A 15,529-nucleotide genomic window follows, 5' to 3' on the forward strand; every position below is an offset into this window, starting at 1 on the left:
AGGGGGGCCCCTGCCAGGACAGCCCTCGGGAGAGGAAGCGGGAGGGAGGGCCCTGCAGGCCGGCCAAAGATCCGGCCCCAGCCAAGGCCTGAGTGGCCAGGCCCCCACCCCTGCGGCTGGGCCACGGGCCCAGTGTGGGGAGACAGGCCAGCTGTCCCGTGCCTCTGCCCTCACCCCAGCCTTCCAGACTCCTTCAGCACTCCCAGACCTGGCAAGAGACAGCCCTGCCCAAAGCTGGGGACGGGGGTGTTGGTGGATCTGGGGTCCAGAGCCCAGGCCAGTATCCGTAGAGGTCGAGGGCCTGTGGGCAGAATGGCTGGGAAGGTGAGATCACGTTGGCGCCGCCCCGTGGGGCACCTGGGGAAAGGAAGGGGGACCCTGAGCCACTGCAGGGCTCCATTCTTTGTGGGCTAAGGTCACAGCCTCCTGCCTGAAGCTGTGGAGGGTGTGATGGGTCAGTCTGGGATCCATGTCTGCAGAGGCCAAGGGGCTGCAGGCAGAATAGCCTGGGAGTTAAGACTCTGTTGGTGTCATTCCCCGGGACATCTGGGGACATGTGGGAGACTCTGACACATCACAGGGGTTCCATCTGTCATGGATCGAGGTGCAGCCCCATGCAGGCCTGTGGAGTGGTGAAGGTCAGGCTGGATCCCCAGGTGCCCTGCAGAGAACCAGGGGGCTGGGGAGCGCATCCAGACTGATAGGTGGCCCAGCCCCCCTTTATCACTTGGCCCCCACCTGTCCCAATGCTGAGCATCCCTAGAACCCAGACCAGACTCAGGAGCCCCCAGACTGCCGGTTCTCTCCCTGCCCCAGAAGAACACCCCGGGCTGACATTCCTTTGGTGGCCAGGAGGGGGCGGCCCTGAGCTAAAACAGCAAGGACCAGCATTTCCAGAAGGACTCGGGCTGTTCCCGCCTGACTGTGCAGTATGGGGACCCTGGGGATTTTGGGGATGGGGTGGGGTGGGAAACAAGGGGGTCACGCCGCCTCACCCAAGTGGGGAAGAAATTTGGGAGCCAGAGGATAGGAGAGGGAAACTGGTACCTGCCCTCATCACAGCCTGTGAGGGGGAAAAGTTGAGGCCACGAGTTCTGAGAGTTTTCCCTGCACCCAGATGGAGAATGAGAGGAGGACACAGCCACAAGTCAGAGGAAAGGGGTTAAAGGACCCCTCCTCCAGCCAGGAGCACTGAGGCAGTCTGCAGGACCTGCAGGGGCAGCCAGGAGTGCAGATGCCAAAGGCCAGGCACTGGACTCGGTAGGACCTAGGACTAAGTTCTGGTTCTAGCACTTTCTAGCAGGTTAACCTCTCCAGAGAATTTCAGCTTCCTCATCTGTCAAATGGTGATAAATATTCCCGCCTAGGAGGTTATTGCAAAGATGGATAAGATGTGGTCATATATTTCTGTACTGTGTCTGCAGATCCAAAATGCTCTGTACACTAGTCCTGGTCCTATAGTGCTACTGTAACTACATTAGTTCTGCAAGAACCACTCGTGTGTAAGTATTAGGCTTGGCTCTATGCTGGGTCACCTTGGGACCCTGGGCCATCCCTTCCTCTCCCTAGTCTCAGGCGGCAGCTGCTCCAAGAGTTTGGAAGGGGGTGGGCATGCACGCTAGCAGAACTGTCTTGAAGCTGTGCATGCACAGCAAGTGTACAGCTCTTACTTCCTATGTGTGTTATTTGGTGGTGATCTGGGGGTAGCTCATGGAGATTACAAGCCCAAGCCAGCCCTTGTTGGTGCGGGGAGCGGTGCTCAGGGTTCGGGTCTGAGGCTCAGGGCCTGACTTGTGCCTGCTGGGGGAAGGGAGGGGAGGCGGAGGGGTGGGGTGCATCTGCGTGCCTCCCGGGGATGGGGGAGGAAGGGGGTGCTGGGGAGAAGCTGGGCCCCATTTCTCCCGGAGCAGTGACGTGGGCAGGAACCGGCTTTCAGACTTTCAAACCGCAGTCTGCTCAGAGTCTTTATTAATTCCAGGACTGGGAGAGAGGCTGATGCCAGCGGGAGAGGGCTTGCTGTGGGGATCCAGGAGAGGTGTGGAGGGGCGCTTGCAGGGATAGACTTGAGGCTGCTGGGCCAGGCCGCTCCCCACAGGGCCAGGGCCCCGTGTCCTGTCCCCCAGCTGTGTTCCCCCTTCTCCTTAGTATCCTGTATTACAGGAGCTCCATGAACTCATATCCGACAAGGCTTCCGTACACCTCAAGAGGGGGCCTCAATTCAGAATCGAACCCAGTAGACTGATTATTCAGTGCAATTTAGCCCAATGCATTCAATGCATAATGTAAGGACTGGAGGTTAGAGTTTAGACCAACATTCATTCATTCAAGAAACGCAACAGTCCTCAGCTGCTCAGTGCTCACCTTCCTGCATAGCTGTACAGATTCAATAAGGTCATAAATGTCGAACTGCCTGGCGCACCAAGTGCTGGAGGAGCTTGGCTTTACTTGTTGTCACTGACAAGCATTACCACCCACTTGTTCCCGGGCGTCCAGGTGAGTCACTGACAGGCCATCCCTGTCCACCAGCATCTCCAGGTGTAGCCGTTTAGAAAAAAAAGAACCCCAGCCTCCACTCGGCTCTCAGCATGTCATTGCGTTGCTCAGAAACCCTCAGTTGCCTCTCAGATAAAGTCCAGACTTCTGAGTACGGCCTTCAAGGCCTTGCCTGACCCAACTCCACTGCTCTGCTGCCCTCCTTCCTTCTGGCTGGTGGAGCTGCTCCCCAGCGGCCTGGACTTGTCCTGGAGGGCTGGGTGCTAGACCTTTGTTGCTGAGGTTCCCTGGTCTCAGCTTCCTCCAGGTCTGTGCCCCTCAGCATCCCTGCCCCTGGAACCTCTCTGAGGGTTCTTGGGTTGAACTTGGTGCTTCATCTTATCCCCCACTGACTGGCCTGGCCATCACTGAAGGCAGTTTGAGGACAGACCCATTTCTGTCTCCCTCGTTGTCCAAGAGTATGGGATGACAAACACAGATGCGCACGCCAGGAGATGTGGGCAGAGTTCTGGTGGTATGGACAGAGCTCCAGAATCCGGGGACATGTGGTTTCTGTTTGCTTCCTTGTCTTCACATGGTCCTTTTATCCGTTGAATGCCAGATGCGCTGGCTGCATGGGACCTTGGACCAGAGAGAGTAAGCGTGCACTGCTGAGCTAGGCTGGGAAGAGCTGGTGTCATCCAGACCTGGGACCCCTACTGGGGTCCCTCCCAGTGAAGGGGCCACTGTTGTCAGTCATTTACACCTCTGTGCGGGTGAGTGTCCCTCCAGGTGGTCCCACAGGAAATAAGGTCCAGGTTATACCAATAGGGGAAACATGAATTTCTCATATGGACCCACGTGAGATTTGGGAAGGAAATGCATGTTGGTTGGGTAGTGTAGGTTCCAGTGTAGATGCTCCAAGAGAGAATTAGCAGGAAGGCAGAGTGAAGGACTTCTGGCCCATCCCCTCTCATCCATGAGACACAGCCGTGGACATTAAGTCCGAGCTTTCCCCTCCTCTGATTTTAAACTTTCTAGTAGCCACATAAAATGAAAGAAAACATAAGCAAAACTAATGTGAATAATAAGCTATATTTAACCCAATATATCTAAAAGATTATCACTTGAACAGATAACAGAAATAAAAAATTATTCATGATGTATTTTGCATTCTTTTTTTCATTAAGTCTTAAAACTGGAGCGTAGGTTACACTCAGAGCACATCTCGATTTGGATTCGTCACATTTCAAGTGTTCAGTAAGCACATGTGGCCCGTGGCTGCAGGGTGGACGGTGCAGGGCGAGACCACAAGGGGTCTGGTGGGGATGAGCCCGACTTGGGACAAGCGAGGAGGGAACATCGAGGGTGGTTCCTGCTACTGAAAGGTTACAGGTGGGATGGGGCATGAGGGTGAGAGACAGAGGGAAGAAGGGAAGTCCTTGAGGGCCCGCAGGGGGAGGCCTGAGGCGCACACACCACAGGGGAGAGGCCATCGTGCGGATGACCGAGCTAGAGGGGGCGGCCTCCTACTGAGGGGTACCAGGCAGCCTCGGCCCAGAGCCAACATTTCAGACAGGAGAGGAGAAAGGTCTTCTGCAGCTCGGCCTCCCCAGAGGCGACTGGGCCCTCCTCAGGGGACCTCACTGGAGGTAAAGTGTCTGTAGCTAAAAGAGATAGGACGCTACAGATCTGGGCTACTCATGGCATCTCGTTTCATCACACGGGATCAGCCCAAGGGAAGTACAGGCTGTGCTCAGAGCGGGGTTTGGAAGTTGGGGAGGCGGGCTAGAATTTCTGCAACCCCCAGGCTGGGGTGCCGGGAGCAGGCTGGGGGTGCAAAGGGGCCAGTGGTCATCATTGTGACATAGATTAACGCTGATTAGTGTGTGAGCTTGGACGGATCACCTAGTAATTAATACCTGATAATGGTGACGTTAATATTAATTAACCCTCTGCAGCCCTCACTTTCTCTTATGGAGACAGGGGTCTTCACAAGCCTTTAAGACAGATGACTCGTGTCCGTAAGAGTCTGGTATACAGCAAGTGCTCAAAAGTGGGACGGGGTCCGTGACACCGTTTCAGGCAACTGAAGCAGATGTTTGAGGCTGGGGGAGCGGGAGGCCCAGGGGGAAGTCCCCTGCCCACAAGCGCCAGCTCCACCGCCGGTCCAGGGTGTCCCAGCTCCCGAGGCACGCATCTCTGATCCAGCCACCTCTGCCCAGGCCTGGGTGTTTGTGTGTCTGAGTCATTCGTCAGTCTGGGTCCTTGGCCCGTGCGAGCTGGGGGGTGGGTGTCCCGGACGGGCCGTTCTGCCCCGTGCTGTTCCCACATTGCCTCACGGGCTGTCTGCTGCGGTCCGGGGAGAACGTTGTGAGCCAGGTGCTTTGTGCACCCGGCCCCAGGGGACCCAGGACAGAGGAGTGCAGAACACGCCTCTCATTGCTTTCACACTTGACAGTTTACAAAGCACATCTCCATTTTCAATCAGAGATATTATTAGCCAAGTTTATAAACACAGGGGTTAGGAGCCCTGTCTACAAATTCGGGCCACCAGAAAGAGCACTCCTATCTCCTTTAGATCTATTTAATTTTAACTCGGAGCCCCTGTCACATGGGCGGGGGCAGTAAATTCCATCCCAGTTACTGGGTCTCTCAGCCTCCACCCTCCATCCCCAACCAAAATCCAGGAGTCACCTCTAAGCCCTGGTCTCAATCACACCCTTGTGGGAGCCTCTATGCCTTTGTGCACCCTGACACTGTGTGGGCCGCCTCTGGGGATGCTTGCAAGGGGTGATTCACTCATGGGACTCCTCGCAGGGGACTGTCCCAATCCCAGAGCAGGACATCTTTCCTCTGGGCCTCCTGCTCCTCTGGGATTCTGACTCAAAGAGAAGATGACTTCAGGCTGCCTTGGCTGGCAGCCTGGTGAGCTGCAGGAGGGGAGGGATACAGGACTGACACACCCAGGTATTCACGACTGAATAAACTATCCTGCTCCCCAGAAGAGGAAACTGAGTCTTGAGGAAGCACACCCCCGGCCCAAGGTCACCCCAAGGCATTGTGGCCTGGGGCTGAGGCCTTCGGGGTATTTCACTCCACCAGCCACACCATTCTCTGATGGGGTGATAGCCGCAGCTTTGGGGTACACTCAGCAACTGGAGAGCAGGGCCTTCTCTTCCCTGGGTTGGGCACAGAGTAGGGCCTGGGGCAGAGCTGCCTGCCCCCAGGGGTTCCCACGGGGCTCTGGGAGCTGGTGCGCCGAGCTGTCCGGGCACCCCCCGCCCTCCTCCGTGCTCCCTCTGCCTGGCTCACAGTGGTGCTCGCTCCTGCACGCACCCTGATCGCCCTTATGGCCTCACCTCCCCCAGCCCGCCATGCCCAGAAGCCCTTCCAAGAGCCTGACCCAGGAACACTGCCGGACAGGGAGTTCTCTTCCTCCTGGGCTCTGCCAGTCTCCATCCCACGTTTGGCCACTCCCTGCCCTAGGCAGACCCCTCCACCCATGCCCGGAACCCTCAGCTGGCCTGATCCCTGTGGCTCCGGGCGGGTCCCACGGGGCGGCCAGGGCAGCTGCCAGGACGCAGGGTAGGAGGCAGGTGAGACCAGGTCAGGGGCTCCTGCTGGGCCTGGGTTATCTACTCCCTCGCTCATTCTGTCCTCCACATTCCTGAGCTGCCTGCTCTGGCTGAGCATCAAGCCTCGGGAGTGGGGGACACACAGGACACCAGCACCAGCAATCCTGGGAAAGAGGAGCGATCAGGAAAACTTCCTGGAGGAGATGACGCCAGAGCTGCATCCTGTACCCTTCTCTCAAAGGGAGATGCGCTCTGGGTGGCACCTGCAAAAGCAGGAAGGCTGAAAGCTCTGACCAAGGCCTGTACCCTTCAGCGCACCCACAGGCCGCCTGCCTGCCTGCTTGCCTGCAATGGGGGCACGGGGAGGAGAGCTTCCGAAAGCACAGATCCCAGCTGGCCCTGCCCTGATTCAAGCCACCAGTAACTGACTCTGCGAGGAAGCTGTCCATTCCTGCTCAGCCTTTCACGCTCTACCAGCACTTTTCAAATTGCAGGCTGTGACCCGTTGGTGGGGTATAAAATTGATTTAGTGGGTCAGGAACAGCATTTTAAAATGAGAGAATAGAATAGATGCAAGTGTAATACATGTGACCAAATCAGCCTTGTGTCTTAAATCTTTTGTCTGAGTTTCACGTGTTTGCATGGGAGTACTAGATGAAGATGAACTTTTTTCCTGCACGTCAGTCAGAAAGTCTGAGAGACACTGTTACCATGAGTGTTTGCAAATTGTCCTCACGCTCTGCGCTGGGGGCCGTCCTCCTGCTCTTGGGAAGGAGGCACCCACGATGTGGCTGAGGGATGTCCGGGTAGACAAGTGAACGGTGGGGAGGAAGACCCCCATTCCTACACACCTCCCTGACCACCTTGTCTGGCCACAGGTTAGGCTCCTGCTAAGCTGACAAGAACTGAGGTCTTGGGACTTCCCTGGTGGCACAGTGGTTAAGAATCCGCTTGCCAATGCAGGGGACACGGGTTCGATCCCTGGTCCGGGAAGATCCCACATGTTGCGGAGCAACTAAGCCCGTGTGCCACAGCTACTGAGACTGCGTGCCACAACTACTGAAGCCCGTGCGCCTAGAGCCCGTGCTCCCCAACAAGAGAAGCCACTGCAATGAAGAAGCCCGCGCACTGCAATGAAGAGCAGCCCCCGCTCGCCGCAACTAGAGAAAGCCCGCGTGCAGCAACGAAAACCCAACGCAGCCAAAAGTTAATTAATTAATTAATTAATTTTTAAAAAAAGAGCTGAGGTCTTGGCCCCCAAGCTTGGGTCACCATTGTTCTCAGGGGGACGCTATGCCTGCTTCTGGCACCAAAGCCCTCCAGACTCCCCAGAGGCCCCCAAGAGGACATCTTGGAGAGCTCAGCGAACTTAGGGTGCACTCTTCAGAGCCCTGAGGACAGAGGTGGGGCTGCTGGGGGTTGGGGGGGGCAGGGCTCCAGGCCCCACCCAGCTGGTACCAACCAAGGCAGACCTAGCTGTGTTTGGTTTATATACTAAGGTTCTGAGTAACATTTCATTTGAAGAAAGGCTTCTGGGGCTTGAAAAATCATGAAAGCCACCGTTCTGGTGGGAAGGCAGGGTCCCCAGGAGACTGGCGTTCCACTCTCTGACTTGCCCCAATCGCTGTGTGATCCTGGGTGACTTCTCCCTGCTCTGGGCCTGAGGGTGCAGGGGGTGCAGAACAATGGGCGTGTAGACTGGAGCAGTGCCTCTCAACCCTGGCCGCGCATTAGAACCCTGGGAGTTTCTAAATTCCACTGCCCAGGCTGTACCCCAGACTGGAATCTCTGGGGGAGGGTGCAGGTGTTGGTATTTTTAAAACCTCTCAGGTGTTTCCAATGCACAGCAGACTTCGAGAAACACTGGGCTAAATGGCCCATCTCGAAAAGTGACCCTCCCACAGGGGACTCTGGCTGTCAGGCCAGGGGTTCTCAGAGTTTAATGAGCGTCATAATCATTGGTTCTCAAAGTGTGGTCCCTGGGACTTCCCTGGTGGTCCAGGGGATAAGACTCTGCGCTCCCAAGGCAGGGACCCGGGTTCAATCCCTGGTCAGGGAACTAGATCCCACATGCTGCAACTAGGAGTTCGCACGCCGCAACTAAAAGATCCCGCATGCTGCAAATAAGACACAGCACAGCTGAATAGATAGGTAGATAGATAGATAGATAGATAAATTAAAAAACAAAAACAAGAACAAAGTGTGGTCCCTGAACCAGCAGCACCACATGAGCACCACATGAGAACAAACTTGTTAGAAATGCAGATTCTCAGGCCCCACCCCAGATCTACCGACTCAGAAACTCTGTGGGTGGGACCAGTGATCTGAGCTTTACCAAGCCCACAAGGTGATGCTGATGCACATTCAAGTGTGAGAACCACTGGCCTAACCTTGACCATGAGAGTCCTCTGCAAAAAGGGTCACCTGCCTCCCAACCACAGCTTCTGCTTCTGGAAAGAAGGCAGAGCCACCAGAGGTTTCTAGAGGGTATATGGGTTTTCTCAGGCTACCCTGACAAAGTACCACAGACCAGATGACTTCAACAAAAGGGATTTATTTTCTCACATTTCTGGAGGCTGGAAGTCCATGATCAAGGTGTGGGCAGAGTTGGTTTTTCCTCTTTCCTTGGTTTGTAGGCCATCTTCTCCCTGTGTCCTCACGTGGTCTTTCCTCTGTGTGTCTGTGTCCTAATCTCCTCTTCATATAAGGACACCAGTCATACTGGATTAGGGCCCACCCTAATGACCTCATTTTAACTTAATTACCTCTTTAAAGACCCTGTCTCCAAATACAGTCACCTTCTGAGGTCCTGGGGATCAGAGCTTCATCATAAGACTTTGGGGTTGGGGACACAAATCAGTCCATAACAAAGGACTTGTGGGAGCTGGCGAGGGGGCCACCTTCTTCCTCCCAGGCCCCAAGTACAGTGAAGGAACATTCTGGAACTAAGCCCTCCAGATGCTCACTGCATCAACATGTTCATTGCACCCTCTCCTGAGAGCAGAACTTCTGGTTCTGATTCTTGCCTGGGTTTGAGGAAGTGTGTGTACCTCTTGACACAACATTCAAAATGTCCCATATAGGAGGGAAGTCCCCTCCCCTGTACTGACTTCTCCAAAGGGTCTTTCCTGGTCACACTGTGTTACCAGATGGTCGAGTATCCAGGCGGGTGTATGATTCTTCTCATCCATTTCTTTTAAAATATCCCTGGATTCAGGCTGAGCTGCCCACTCTTTCCCCATCAACCCAGACTGGTGAGAACCCTGGCCCCCCAGAACCATGTGTGTGTAGAATTCACTGGTATAGAAAAAAAAAAAATCTGATGGCACTAATGGGGAACTGCAGGCCATGAAGCAGAAGAGATGCCAGGTGTGGTCAGCTCGGGAAGGCTTCTCAGAGGAGGAGGAATGTGGCTTTGGATTCCAGCCTGTACTGTGTTCCTGTCACCTGTCAGGCACTATGCTGGGAGCTTCAACAACAGTAACTCGTTTAATCTCCAAATGAATGAGGAGCTGCTGTTATTTCCCTGTATTAATCACATCTTTTTATTCTGTATTTTTGATGCTTTGCCATCTTGGGACCTTGCTGAGTCTGGAGGGACCACCCCTCCCAGGGTTAGCCAATTTCTAGAGGTAATAAACAAGTTGCCTGGGAGAGGGTCTTTCATATATAAACCAACCAATCCAGAGTTCACACCTCAACCACCTCCCTTATGGAGCTTTCATACTCAGGGCTACTACCCACCGACCCTCATCACCCCACGCCAGGTATCAAACAACCAGGGACAGTCCTATGCCCCAGAGCCTGCTGAAATTATTCAAAGTAGCCAACCCTAACCCTGTTCACCCTGCCTCCCCTCTTCCTTCCCACAAAAACCACAACAAAGGCTATTGCTCATGTGTCCCCCTCCCTCTGCCCACTGACCGGCCCTGCTGCTTCCCTGTGTGGCCCTGAATGGCATGTCTTCTTCTCTTGGGATCTCTGAGTATTACAAACAACCTTTTCTTTCTTTTTTTTTTTTTATATCTTCATTGGAGTATAATTGCTTTACAGTGTTGTGTTAGTGTCTGCTGTACAACAAAGTGAATCAGCTATATGTATACATATATCCCCATATCCCCTCCCTCTTGAACCTCCCTCCCACCCTCCCTTTCCCACCCCTCTAGGTCATCACAAAGCATCGAGCTGATCTCCCGGTGCTATGCAGCTGCTTCCCATTAGCAATCCATTTCAAACTACCTCTTCAATGGCAGTGGTCTCCTGATCTGTTGGCCTCACCGTATCTGAATAATAACAAAACTTATATTTTAAAACATTCTCTTCCCATTTTTCAAATGACTAAACTGAAGCCCAGAGAAATTAAGTGACTCACCCAAGGTCCCAAAGCCAATAATAGCACTTGGGCTTTGAACCTTATTTCAAGCCCAGCATCTGTCCCTGGCCCCTGTCCTTAGACGGAGCAGGCCTGGGAGGAAGTGGGGAGGAGGAAGAGTGGAGATGCAGAGGGGGCTGAGACACATCTCTTGGAGCTGGCCCTTTGCAGTGGGGGTCCGTCCCTGCTGAGTCTGTGGCCCTCTCCAAGCTGGCCCATCACTTCCACTGCTCTCTGGGCTCCGTCCCCTCTCTGGACTCTTGAAGAAGGGGTGGAGGGAGGGGGATGGGACACAAACTCCCTTGGGAAAAGAAGGAGGCAGACCTGCCCTAAAGCCTTCCCCACTCCCTTCGGTCAGCTGGAGTCTCTATTTCACAGCCAGGAGCTCCTTGTTGGTAGTGCTATGTCTTGCCCTCTGTGTCCCCAGCACCCATCATGGCCTGGCCCAGAACACGTGCTGGGGGTGGCTGGGTGGGAAAGAAGTGAATGGATGAATGCCCCCTTCTCTCCATCCCGCTCCTTCTGTGTCTCTGTCTCACTCTCTCTGTGTGTCTCCGCCTCTTTCTCCGTGTGTCTCGCTCTTTCTCCTGCTGGTTTCTACATGTTCCTGCCTGCATCTTTCTCTGCCTCTCAGGGGTTTACTCCTACAGGACCTGAGGCTCTCAGGTCCCTGGGTTTGCATTAAGTTGTTTATCCTGAGCAGACCTGGCTGCCTGAACGCACCTTCCAGGCCCCAGAATGATGCCTGGTGGGGTGGTCTCCGTGACCCCCAGAATGGGTTTTGGCTTTCAGCTCTGGGGGAGAAGAATCCCCCTCCGCCTTGGGCTCCACACTCCTGCCAACCCCTGCTGATGACAGACGAGGAGACTGAGGCCTTGGGGGAGGTATCAGTGAGGATGAGTGGGTCTGTATGTGTGTCTCTGTGTCTGCCTGTCTGTGATTGTGTAGCGTTGTGTGTGCATGTGTGTGTGTGTGTGTTGTCATACTAACCTACATAATGACATCCGCTCACTCACCCAACAGTTAATTCAGCTCCACAAAGGCATTTTAAAGTGAGAATAACACATACAGAGTCAAGTGCACAGAGGGTAGGTGGGTAGCTTGGGTACATACCCATGTCACCACCACCCACATCAACATGTAGAACACTTCCAGCCCAGCAGCTTCCTCTGTGTCCCTTCCCAGTCAGTACCCGCTAGAGATAACCACTTGGCTGATGTCTCTCACCACAGATTAGTTTTGCCTGTTCTTGAACTTTGCAGTGGGCTGAAGTGTGTCCCCCAAAAGATATGTTCAAGCCCTAATCCCTGGTACCTGTGAGCATGACCTTATTTGGTAATAGAGTCTTTGCAGATGTAATCAAATTAAGATGAAGTCCTATTGGATTAGAGTGGGTCCTACATCCAATGACCAGTGTCTTCATAAGAAGGTCACGTGAAGATGCAGGGACACAGAGACCCACGGGGAGAAGATGGCCATGTGAAGACGGAGGCAGAGATCGGAATGAATCACCTACAAGCCAAGGAACTCCAAGGATGGCTGTCAACCATCAGAAACTAGAAAGAGGCATGGAAGCATTCTTCCCTAGAGCCTTCAGGAGGAGCATGACCCTTTCAACACCTTGAGTTTGGACTTCTAGCCTCCAGAATTGTGAGAGAATAAATTTCTGTTGTTTTCATACCAAGTGTGTGGTAATTTATTATGGCAGTCTCAGGAAGCTAATACAAACTTCATATAAATGGAATCCCACAGTGTGTACTTTTTTGCATTTGGTTTCTTTTGCTCATATTGTGACTATGAGATTTATCCTTGTTGTTGTGTATAGCTAGCGCTCATTCTTTTTCATTGCTATGTAGTATTCCATTTGAGAAATATACCACAGTGTATTCACCTATTGTAATGTTAATGTACTTTCGGGTTGTTTCCATTTTTTTGGTATTATGAATAATGCTGCTAGGAACATCCCCATCTTTTGTAGAAATATGTGCTCATTTCTCATGAGTATGGAGCCAGGAGTGGAATTGCCGGCTTCTGTGGTAAGTATATGTTTAATTATTTGAAGAACTTCTGGACAATTTTTTAAAGTAGTACCATTTTACATTCCTACCAGCAGTCTAGGAGAATTCCAGTTGCTCCTCAACCTGTCAACACTTAGAATTGTCAGTCTTTAAATTTTAGCCATTCTGGTGGGTGTATAGGGGTATCTCATTATGGTTTTAACTTTCATCTCCCTGATGAGTAATGATGGTGAGCACTTTATCATATGACTCTTGGGCCTTTGAATATCCTTGCTTGTGAAGTGCCTATTCAAGACTTCTGTTCACTTTTTAAAATTGAGTTGTTTGATATTTTCCTATTGATTTGTAGGAATTCTTTATATATGATGATACAGTTCTGGGGTTAGTTATATGTATTAGAAAGATCTTCTCCCACTCTGTGGCTTGCCTTTCTTTTAATGTTGTCTTTTGATGAACAGAAGTCCTTGATTTTAGTGAAAGCACATTTATCAATCTTTTCTCTAGTGGTCAGTGCTTTTGCTGTCCTGTTTAAGAAATCTTTGCCTACTCAAAAGTCTTAAAGATATTCTCCTATGATTTCTTTTAGAAACTTTTACCTTTCACTTTTAGGTCTCTGATCTACTTTGACACAGAGCATTTTAAATCTCAGCAGGGCCAGGCCTCACCCTGCCCACCCAATCCCTCCCCAAGCTTGGTGGCCCCAGCACTTGGGAGAACTCCTTCCCTCCTGAATTGCCGGCTGCACTGCCTTTTTCACTAGTCCCTGCCCTCCCCCCAGGCCCTGGATTTAATAAAAGCTCTGAGCTGCCTGTGGTTTTCAGGCTGAAGGCTGCTTCCAACTTCTGTCAGGATTCAGGCAGCAAGTGGGGTCCCCCATCCCCTCTCCACGTGCATGTCTATTTCTACCTGGTATGTGATAAGCTCACCAGTTTCTACAACTCTGGGAGTCCCCAGACTGGGATAAGGAATCTCCAGGGAGGAGCCTCCTTACCTGATTCTTCCTTCCTCTTCCCTAAACCCACCCCACAGCCTGGGCTTTCCCAGAAGCTTCTCTCCACTTGTTCATAGATTTATGGGCTGGAGGAGCTTGTCCTGTCCCAGGATAGCAAATAGGTTCCATCGCCAACCGCATTTGACAGGCAATGGCTGCCTGAAATGATGTTAAAAAGGATTCTGAGGATATCCAGTTTCAGCAGGTGAGAATCATACATTTGCTTGGTAACATCTGCCTGGGAGCGAGAGAAGGGAGCTGTGCCCTACATGTTGTGTCTTTAATGCCTCTGATCTAGTCTAAGGCTCTAACTAGGATTAGTCAAAAGTAGAGTTCAAATGACTCATTCAGGGGCACTGAACTCTTAATTAATAGAGATGGTTTGGAAGCTCAGGTATTATCCATTCAGCAAAGAGGCCTTTACTCATTTATTTAGCAAATATTGATTGAGCACCTACTATATTTCAGGCCCTGTACTGGGCACTGAGGATATAATGACGAATAAGCCTTAGTCTGGTATATCCCTAGTTCCATGATTTCCTTGATGCCAATATTCAACATACAGAATTAATGAATCAGGGGTCTCATGTGATGGTCATCTGCCATCCAGCGAGCCCACAATTGCTCACTCTTTCACCCTCCAGCCCCAGTCCCCAGGGTGGGATTACAGTACAATTTTTTTTTAAATGGAACTTGGTGGATATCTGGGGTTCCACAGTTGAAGTGCTTCTCTCCAGATAACTTTCAGGAAAGTGAGCCACAGACAAGACCTGTAACAAAACGATGTGAAATTGCTAACAAAATGGACCAGGGGGACTTTGGGGTTTCTAAAATGGTCCTCAGGGACTGCCTGGGCACCATTCTATGACAAATCCCCTAGTCCTTCCCTGCTGGACCACCTTTCTCCCTCTGAGCCAGCCTCAGGGCTCTCCACTCTTCCGCAGATGTACACACACACACCTAGACATGTACGCAGACACACACACAACAAAAGGACACACACACACACAGAGGGACACACAGACACACACGGGGACATATATATAAATGTATGCATAGACACACATTCTCTGCCCCACAAGGTTCTGGGCTCACATATCTCAGGTTCAAGTTCCCATTATCCCACTTTGAACTATTTGACCTTGGGCAGGTTAGCATCCGGAGCCTCAGTGTCCCCATCTATTAGAGAGGGTGGTGGTGAGACGTCAAGGAGCGCATTGCACATGTCAGGCATTGGGTAGCTGTTCAGCAAATGTTCGCTGGAGCTCTGCCCCAAGCCCCGCTCAGATCCCTGGCTCAGGGCTATTCCAAGAAACTGGGGCAGTGAGGAGGGGCGTGGTCCGGCCCTCGGGGCTCTGTAGCAGATTCATCTCTGTGCCCCCCACGCAGAGTTTGGCACTGAGCTGGGAACATGGTAGAGCTGCAATCAAGGCCAGTTACAGGAGGGAGGAAGGAAGGGAAGATCAGGGTTTTGCTCTCCATCTTCTGGTTCTTTCCCTCTGGGGAAGCTCTAATTTGTTTCAGAGGCATGAAGGAACAGGGTCTGTCTGTCTTCTGCACCAGGTAAGCTGGGAAATGACCACTGCAGCCTCCACCGGACGACAGGGGTCCCAGGAGGTGAGACCCAACCCTGCGGCGGGGCTGCTGACCGGAGCCCAGCTGGGCCCCCGCCGCCCGCCCAGGCCCCGTGTTCTGTGCTTCCATCGTGTCCACCGCCCTGGCTGGGCCCCCGCCAAGCGCTCACTCGCTGGTGAGGGCCAAGCCGGGGCTGTGCCAGGCTCAGCGGAGGCCCTTGGCCAAGAACAGCAGAGCTGTTCTCAGGAAAGCTGGGGGATTAAGCTGCAGGCCAGCGGGGACTCAGGTATCCGCCTCTTGTCCCGGCTTGGAGATGAGGGGCAGGGTGACCTCACAGCTGCCACCCTCCCAGGGACATGGGGACAGAATACCCCCTAGACCGGCTTGCTCGGGAACCACCTTCAAAGAGGAGCCAAGGCCAGATGTCTCCTGCCCCTCTGCCCCCAACAGGCCCGGGTCTCACAACCTGGAGCCTCTCTCCTCCAGCCCGGGCTGAGGCCTGACCCCTCGCCAGGCTGGACCC

The sequence above is a fragment of the Balaenoptera borealis genome (genome assembly GCF_965194805.1).
Source record: "Balaenoptera borealis genome assembly, chromosome: 16".
Lineage (NCBI taxonomy): Eukaryota > Metazoa > Chordata > Mammalia > Artiodactyla > Balaenopteridae > Balaenoptera > Balaenoptera borealis.